This window comes from Vidua macroura, chromosome 9 (assembly GCF_024509145.1).
Source record: "Vidua macroura isolate BioBank_ID:100142 chromosome 9, ASM2450914v1, whole genome shotgun sequence".
Taxonomy (NCBI): domain Eukaryota; kingdom Metazoa; phylum Chordata; class Aves; order Passeriformes; family Viduidae; genus Vidua; species Vidua macroura.
In genome coordinates, this window is record NC_071579.1 from 23,577,024 (window position 1) to 23,585,694 (window position 8,671).

The following is an 8,671-nucleotide window of genomic DNA, read 5'->3' on the forward strand; positions in this document are numbered from 1 at the left end:
TCAGTCTCCTGTGCTTGCTACCACTTAAAGCAGAATGAGAAAGGCATTCCACTGATCCAGGGAGCAGGAGTACAGAAGCAAGCCAGGGAGGCAGAGCAGTAAATTTTCAGTAATGAAGACTATGAAATGATGCAGAACCTGGAAGATTTTACTAGCTAGTGTTCTTCTTATACCCAGGGGAGAACAGAAATGCCTACTGTCATTTCCCAGATACCTGTGAAGGAAACAGCAGGCTGCACACTTCCACATTATTTATACTTAATTTTCTATAACTACATCAAATCAGTATAAATGTGGGTTTGTCATGGGAGAAGGGGGACAGTTTTTCTAAGTGTACCTCCTGAGCTTCTGCCCGTGACATTGCTGCCTCTGCTTCACTACATAGCAGAAATGAGACAGGAATCTTATTTCCAATATTCCTTTCCATCCCTTACAAAGAAAACAGAAACCGTACACTTACTGTCCGTAAAACAGACAAATTTTCAGTCCTACTGATACATACCAAAATGATAAGCAAAGCTGGAAGACCATGGCTGCAAATATAAAAGTCTCTCAGCAGTTTCCCAAAATTGATTGTGGTTTGATTTGTTTTAATCTCCCAGAACTTTGTAACATAACAACAGGCTTCAAAGTTCCCCACCCAAACACATTTGAATGAAGACTCTTCCTTGCTTTAATACTACAGGGATCATGTTTCCTCACAGAACTGAAAAAAATCAACCTTCATCCAGAACACAACTTCAAAACAATGTCAGAAGATAAAGCACTTAGAAGCTCCCAGAAGTGGACCTTCTAATTGTGATAGAGAGCTTGTGAACTAGATTCCCCCCACAGTTAATTCTACAACATTGGTAAGGTTTTATAAGAAATCATTAGCTACTACATGAAGGAAGCATAGATAGGTTGATAATCTTGTGCATTTCAAATACAAAGGGATCGATTTATTCATCTGCCTGACAGCCTGCACAGTCTTCCTTGTGCTTGTTCCCACTTCCTGTCCAATAAGTGTACTTGAAAGACATATTCAACACAGGTCTGCTTCACATGCCCCAGCAGTTTAACAATGGTTAGCCTCAGTTCCTCTGTAATGTTTTTCCTATTCAATGACCCATCAGCTAAATAACCCCCTGAACCACAAAACCAGCTTGATCTTGATCAGAATGACAGTGGTCACAGCTGCAAGAAAACAAGTACATGTTTGTTCCTACTGTTCAGCTCCCTCTCTGCTTACAGGTAGACCAGATTCCCCACCCTCAGATCAAATAAAGAGCTAAGTTCGTTACCAGAGGTATCCTCCCAGTCATAAAACAGGTCTCCCTGTGAAGAACTGCCCAGAATTAATATATCCCTGCAGCAGAAGCCTTTTGCTAGCTCTCTTTGAACTACAATGGAACATCTGTTGACAATCTCCCGCAGGGTAACTTCTCTCCTCCCCCGTTTTAATCCTCTCTCTCAGAAGTACACATCAGCTGCCACAGCATTAGAGTGTTTCCTTTCACTGGTCTTTCTTGGGACCAGTAGGAAGAGGGGTGATCAGTCAGCTCTGTTCAGTACTTTCTTAAAAATTTGCTGTTATGTCCAGACTCCTGAAGCTTTTGATGCTGAATTACAGGTTCTGCTCGGAACAAGACAAGATTCATGGACTCTTGAACATGACTTTTAGCCAGATTTAGACACTCGTTTGATTCTGACTGAGAAGAGTTTTACTAGGGACTGTAAACTGTAAATTAGCAAAGTATTCCTTTGCACTAGTCCTGGCTATGCCTTCTGATCACACAGACAAATAAACACAGCTAATTGCCAATTGCTTCAATTTCCCTTCTGATAATCTTAAGGGCAGGATGAGAAATTTTGCCCACTTTTGCAAAAGGATCTCAATATTTTTAGGTGGAAGGTAACTGTGGACAAAACTATTTGTGGCTGTCTAGCAGAAAGGGAACCTGTTTTCACAACGGACTTAGAGAAGCACTGGGAAAAGAGCTCCCTTTATTTTGCAGAGTCTAAGCTGGTGTCATTCATTCACCTCTTCCCTTCTCCTTCAACAGACAGCAATTATTAAATTAAGTTATCTCAGAGGGAAATGGAATAAAAAAATTCAAACCACATAAGGAAATTTCACAGAGCCTTTTTCTGCCACTGTGGCACTCTATTCTCATAAAGTAAACCAGCAACCTCCCCTTTAGGAGCGTCATGGAATTTTCTGTTCAAATAACAAGATTTCTCCACCTGTTTTGTGGCACACAAGAGGAAGTATTTTACCAGCACTTGTCAAGTCAGCTGCTCCATATTGGGTCATGACAGGGTAAATCTATGGTCATTCTATATCTGTTCTGTTCTTGCTGTGCACAGTCTCCCTAAAAGGAACAATCCAAGCTCAGCTCTGCATCCCAGAGCTTTAGACAGCCAACAGTGTAAGCACAGTCCAACATAACACAAAACTTACTGTATAACTGGGAGAAAAAACCTAGACATTTGAAGGCCTTAGTAGAGAAAACTCACTAAATTCTCTCAATTTGTTCTGGTCCACCAAGTGAGAGCTCAGAGGACAGGATCATACATCCCATCCCAAGTGAGAGAGCTGAAGCAGAGGACTGTAGCTAGGAATTCTCTGACCCTGGAGAACACCCCCACTGTAGCCAAGCACCACAGCATCTCTCTCTGCAAGCCAGCTGGCAGCTGCCAAAGCTGATTGACAAACCACAAATCAGGCCCTGTACCAGTGTCTGTCCCCTGCAGAGAAAGAGCAGGACACAGAAAGGGTAGAAGGGACTGGTCTGAACAAGGGGGCATGAGATGGCAAACAACAGCTCAGGTCTCTGGCCGAGTGTGGGGCTGGGCAGTCTGTGAATGATTTCTCAAAATGGCTATTTCCCTTCCTGGAGTTGCCACCCTTGGATCAGCCCCACACCTCACACCTTCCACTTGTGGAAAATCCAGGGCACAAACAAGTGAAGAAGAGTTTGTCCAGCCAGGGAAGCCAGTATCCTTTCCATTTTTTAGTTGTTCCTGACAATAAAGAGTGCATCTTTTAGTTAACATTAAAGGTCATGCAGCTCCAGCCCAGGCAGGTCATTGCTGAGATCATCACTCCAGCTATTTCTAGCCACTTCTCCAGCACTGCTTTCCTCCAGCTCAAAACACAGCCTGGAGATACATGTGCAATCTACACCAAAATACCAAGGAATTATCCATCCCCAGCCTTCTTACCCCATGTGCCAGACCTGAGAACAGCAGCAGTCTGTGTCTATCCCCTCCAGTACTGCTAGTTCACTGTGCTCTGCAATTGTCTCAAACCCTATTAAAAACATCATCATTTATCTCCCACTGAAACCAACGAAATACCAAGCAGAAATACCAACGAGCATCCTCACAAGCCATGAAAGCTCAAATAGAAACAGGTGCCCTTGGTTCCAAGTGTCCTAAGCTAGCAAGCTGCCAACACAGCTCCAGGGTGCCCCTGCCATAATAACTCCTGCAGGGTTTCTCATGCTACTATGTACAAATATTTGTTACCATAGTACAGCAACAGGTAACTAGCTGCTCACTATGAAATGAGGGGGTTTGCTTGAACATTGGATCAGTAAAGCTCTGTACAAGAGTCCCCACCTGGCATGTGCCTCAGAATAAATGTTAGAGGAAAGCTTAACCCTTTGATGGGACATCCAGGCTTTTCAGGCATTGCCCTAACAGCAACCTGACATGTTACAACTGCATCTACAAAGCAGTTAATTGTAGCAGGTTTGCTAGTAAAGTCTGAATCAGCAGGATTAGTAAATTGGAAAAACAGCACACAGGGCAGTTTAATATGCCTTACAGCCTCCATTCACAAGAATCTTAAGCATCTTACTAAAGTAGGGCATGAATTTTTTTTATTTTAAAGGAGCATTAGCCCTTTGTTCCTGATTTCTTTTAATGCTAAGTGTTAATGCAAACACAAGGGGGTTTTATATCCTAAAAGCAAGGCATAAATCCAAAAGAATGAAGAGGCTGAGAGGCAAACCTTCTTGAAGTGAGCAATTTTCACCTTCTCACTGGCTGTGTGTCAGCACCAAAACAAAAATGGAGCCACATTAAAAAACGGTATCTTGGCACTGTCAGAGGAAGTGATAAGTATCATAATTGGCCCTCACATGCAGCTTTTCATTACCCTGACACTACAGGGGGAAGGAGGATGAAAGAACAGCAGGCACACACATGTTACCTCTGTCCTGGCATAGCAATACTGCTCTCAGAACTAAGTTTTAAAGCTGGCCCAAGTGCTAGGCCACTTCTCCAAACTGTACTGTCTTCCTGCCTTTAGGCACTTAATACTCAGCCCTACCAGTAAAACTGAGCCTCTCATCTGTATGACCTCTGGAATGCCCTGAACAGTAGAGCTGTGTCATCCACATCACAGCAGAAAACCCTTTCAGGTTCTTAAGGTCCTGAGGGTGCAGGATCCAGCCACACTTACCTGCAGGCACCTCGATCTCCATGGCATTGGAAAGCTCGTTGGAGCTGAAGTGTTTGGGGTGGGAACCTGTCAAAGATGGAGAAAACCACTCTGCCTATCTCAGCAAGTTCTTGCTTCTCTCTAAAAGAAATGAAAGAAACCAGCAGATTAGGCCAAAAGTTCAAGGGTAGACTTGCTGAGTCTAAGCATCCTCTGGCTACATCCTGTTATACATGGAGAAACTGCTGTTATTCCAATTTAATAGTATTTTCTTATTCTTACATAGGTACAAGTAGTGGCACAAGGCAGTGGAAAACAGGTTTCATGACAGGCAGGAAAATACATTGGCAAAAATGTTCAGGCATTGGACTTCACCTGTCTGTGGCACCAACAGCTCCACATCATTCAGGTTTAAACCATGAGGAATCAGCCACCTCATTTCTGCTCTGAGACGTGGCCACAATGCCAAACCCTTCCCATACAGGGGTCAGTTTGTGTTAGAAAGGGACAACAGGACACCTGACCTTACCACAAGATCTTTAAACCAGAGGCTAGAAAACCATATCCCAGACTGTTAGAAACATTGGAGTAAGTGTGAAATCATTCCTGTGATCTCTTCTTTCCCTGCAGGTGCCATGGATGTTACTTCCTTCCAGAAGAGACTTTACACTTGATCTTTCAGCTCAGAGACTGTAGAGCTGATTGAAGGATAACACTGACAGTCCCTGACACTTAGCAATGCCTGCTGGAACAGTTATGGGGGGTGAGGATGGGGTGGCACCACTTCAGTGGGGTTTCCAACAGTCGTGCCTCATGCAGCAGAAGGCAGCTCTGCTGAGCAATTCAGTTGTGTTTTCAGAGATGAATGGGCTGGCAGCAGAACCTCTGCCTCCCCACCTAGCCCTGATCACATTGTTCTCTCAAATGTGCCAGCACAATTTTTTACTGCAGCAGCACTGTGAACCACACCACTTCAGGGAAAAAAAAATACAACAAAAAAAGCCCAAACAATGACGCACTTGTTAGAACCAGCTCGGCTCCCTGATCAGATTTACAGCACACCAGCAACTGCAGTGGCAGAAATTTGGGAGGCAATGTGCTGTGAGGCCAAGGCAGGAAAATGCAGAGAGATTGGAACATTTTAAGCTGATGCTGACAGCATAGACAATGTCTCATGAAATCAGAGCTTAACAGGTGGGAGGATGACATAACAAGGGAAGGCATTGGGCTTTTGTAGAAAGAAATAAGGAATCAATATTTAATTACAGGAGAACTGCAATGAAGTTGCATTACTGAAACCATCTCACCAAGTTGATACAATATCTTTTATCAAAGAAAACCTAATAATGAATCTACATTAACCTCCAGACTCAGTGTTCACCAATACTTCCCCACTAATAAAAATAAATCGATTGATATGCTTGTGGTCAAGAGCTAGAAAGATCAGAAAACAGACAAGGAATTAAGATGTCCTTTAACTCCATTTCAGTTACCAAATTGCCCTGACTGTTCAAACAATTTGTGTGAGTCTCTCTCTCACACATTAGGTTCCTACCTAATGTAGAGCAACTGCTCTTTGCCAGGGTCAGAAAAAGGTTTCAAGAGCTGTGGATGGAAAGCAGAAGGCTTTCTGTTACAATCAGTACAACATTGTGTCTTTGTCATTTACTGTTGTGGAGAACAATGAGAACTAATGATCCTTTTTGTATAAATGCTTCATGATAACACCAAATCACACTGTATCCCACGTGATAGCAGCATTAGCCTGAGGGAGATGAATGAGAGTATTGTGGTTTTCCTAACAATAGAAAAACCCACAAAGCCATACCTGGGACACAGACACCTCACAGACATATTGCTGCCTTCCCCCAGAGAAGTGAACCATACTCTCTGGATGCTGTTTTGCTGTAGCACAAAGCTGTCAGGGGGGAGAGAATGCTGGAAGCAGCAACATGAACTCTCAGCCAGACCTGTGACAGTTCAGACATCTGGCAGCTGTCTGAGGGCAGCTGGGGTTGGACAGAGGGTACAATGAAACAGAGCCAAAAAGATCTAAAGATCGTCAACAAGGAAGCTGAGATGTCACTCATTTCTCCCCAGGGAGCAGGGCAGAGCCCTTGGTAGGGGTGGAGGAGAACAGGGGCCAAGCTAGCAGAGGTTTGAGATGCAAACAAAGCCAGTTCCCACCAGCTGAGCTCAGGGAGAAAGGAATATGAGAGATGGGGAAACTGGGAAGGAATTAGAGCTCAGGCATTTCAAATGAGCACCTCTTCTTAAACTCACCAATTATTTCAGTCATTGCAGTAAAATGCAAGTAAAGTATTGTCCAAACAGCAGCAAGGAGACCACCCTGACAGAGGGCCTGGGTAGGAGACAGCAACACTCCTGGTTAAACAAGGCAGATGAGGTGGCTCAGGGAACAGCTCCAAGGACAGCTGTGAAGGGAACAGCAGGTACCCATCCTCCACGCCCACGTGGAATGAGCAGATGATACTGACCCTCAGGATACAAACGTCTCAGTACCAGAGGCTGCCATTTAGAATCACAGAATATTCTGTGTTGGGAGGGAGCTGTAGGTTCACAGTTTGTGGTAATTGGGAGTGGGGCTGCGATGGAGCCTCATCCCCAGTGGGTACAGGACAGGTGACCAGCACTGAAGGTAATGGGACATGGAGGGCTGAGGTTACTGACCAACCACCAAAGGGAACAGAGGGCACACAGGTGTAAGGCATGTAAGATGAGGGGAATAAAAGGTTGCACTGAAGAGCAATAAATGGTGGAAGCTTTCTGATGGGGTGTGGTGTTAGGGTGTATGGGGATGCTTAAAGCTTTCTGATATTGTTTGGTGGTGCTCTGTGTATTGTGGCTGTCTTGACTGTGGCATGTGCTGTGAATATGCTGCGGCAGGGACCCACAAGCATTGTCAAATCCAGCTCCTGGCTCTGCATAGGACAACCCCAAAATCACCTGTGCATCTGGGAGCATTGTCCAAATGAACTCCGGCAGGCCCGGTGCTGTCAGCCCTTCCCTGGGGGTCACCCCCGTCATGAGCTGCCTCAGAAGGACTGAACACTCGTCCTGCACTTAGCCAAAGATCAACTCCAGGAGAGGGCACACACAGAAGTCAAACCTGCCTCAAGCCTTGCCAGTTCAGGATTGAAATGGAAGAGCCCACCTTGCAAAGCTGGCAAATCTGTCACCTTCTGCATCAGTAAAGCCACAGCCACACCTGGAAATGAGCTGTGCTCCACAGGCAGGTACAAAGCACAGCTGGCAAAGGAGAACAGCAGGATGAGAGATCAGTCCCCAGCATCTCTGAGCTTGCCAACCCAGCGCCTGTGGAAGCAATTTCCACAGCACGAGCTGTCCTGCAGAGCTCTGAGCAGCCGCCAGCCAGCAGCACCCTCCTGTGACACATTCCTGCAGCTCCCAGGCAGCTGTTCCGCCTGAAACCCAGGAGCTGGGCATCCCAAATTCCCTGAAGGGGTGTCCCCTCCACCCGATGTGGCCCAGCCTCTGGCGAGTGCTCCACGCTTCCATCCTGAGTTTGTACAGACTGTAAGATTGTGCTCTGTTAGACTGACCTTTGTGGCTGCTCACCTGAAAGAGAGGGGACAAGCACTGCCAAGTGTTTTCCAGAGGCAGCCTCTGATCCAGCACAGCACTAAGCCCTTCAGACAAATCTCAGAACAACTGAGAAAAAGAAGGGAGCTGGACATATAACATGCCAACATAGGCAAAACCCTCTCATTTCCAGCATCAAAGATGCAAAGCCCTTTCTGCCTTGTATCCAATTCTTTCTGCTCACTTGTTGAGCAGGGAGATGAAGCAACTTTGTGCCAGGCTACACTCAACCTGTTGTTTGTTCAGCAGGATTTCAGAAACCCAGACAAGAAGTGATCTATGTAAGAGGCTCCTGTAACTATCAGTGCTTTGGTTCCACTGCCTTTACTTTCACTACTTCATAGCTTATGGATCTGCTCCTGCTGGAGCTCTTTCTCCTGTTTTAGTCAATCCACAGACTGACATATTGAATATGAGTGGATGGGCAGAAACAGGATTTTATACGAGGATTACTTACAATTTAGTCCAAAAAAGAACATAGGTAGTGGTTTGGTGCAACTTCACAAGCTGGAAATACAGGGAGATCTGGAAAGAACAAACTGTAATTCTAAACATAACCGATAGGATCTGTCTGCCCTCCCAATAGAGAAGGCATGGATATAATAAGGAGGAACT